Raw genomic sequence first — 845 nt, 5'->3', positions numbered from 1 at the left:
AATGTTCGGCCTTTGAATATTAACTGCCCTGCAAAGCCAGGACGCTCTGAGATGAATAGTTTTCGAGAAATTGGAAATTTTAACAAATTTACCTACAGACCTTCTTTGAGTCGTTCAAACGCAGGTTTTTCAGTGCGCTAGCTAATCGCCTATTGCAGGGTCTTTTTAGTTTTACTAGAGTTATCTTCAGGCAAAATCAGGGAGCTGTGGCTCCAAAAGGTCCGGAGTTGGAGCCGTTTCTCGACAAATTGAAGATTTTAACAAATTTGCCTACGGACCTACTTTAAGTCGTTCAAACTCAGGTTTATGGGTGCCCATTGCAGGGTCGATTCGGTTTTACTATGGGAATCTACAGTGGAATTTGGGGTGCTGTGGCTCCAATATAACCAGAGTTAGAGCCGATTTATGTAAAACTTTGTGTCACGGAGCGGCGGAAAGGGGGCTTTTCTAGCTCCCCGGGCCTGGGGCCGCGCACCAAGCCAGCAGTAGGGCCTGTTTTGGTCGTGACTCTTATACTGGGGCTGAATCGCTTTCCTCTTGTGTGGTCTGGTTTCTCAGAAACCGCCATACATACTCGCCGTACACCCCCCACCTTGTTTGTAATTTGTGGGTACCCTTGGGACGAGTTGTGGCTGCGGCCAAGTTGCGGATGAGAGCGCCTGGTAGGTAGGCGGGCCCGCCAAACATACTCGCCGCACGCCTGCGGCGGTACCCAGAGAGTGGGTGACTCTTTGACGAGTTGTGGCTGAGGGCCCAGTTGTGGATGAGAGCGCCTGGAGGGTAGGCGGGCCCGCCATACATACTCGCCGTGCCCCCCCGACTTGTTTGTAACCTGTTGGTACCCC

This window comes from Frankliniella occidentalis, unplaced genomic scaffold, assembly GCF_000697945.3.
Source record: "Frankliniella occidentalis isolate FOCC.00 unplaced genomic scaffold, Focc_3.1 Scaffold212, whole genome shotgun sequence".
NCBI classification, from domain to species: domain Eukaryota; kingdom Metazoa; phylum Arthropoda; class Insecta; order Thysanoptera; family Thripidae; genus Frankliniella; species Frankliniella occidentalis.
The sequence above is the reverse complement of the archived record's forward strand: the minus strand, read 5'-3'. Positions refer to the sequence as shown.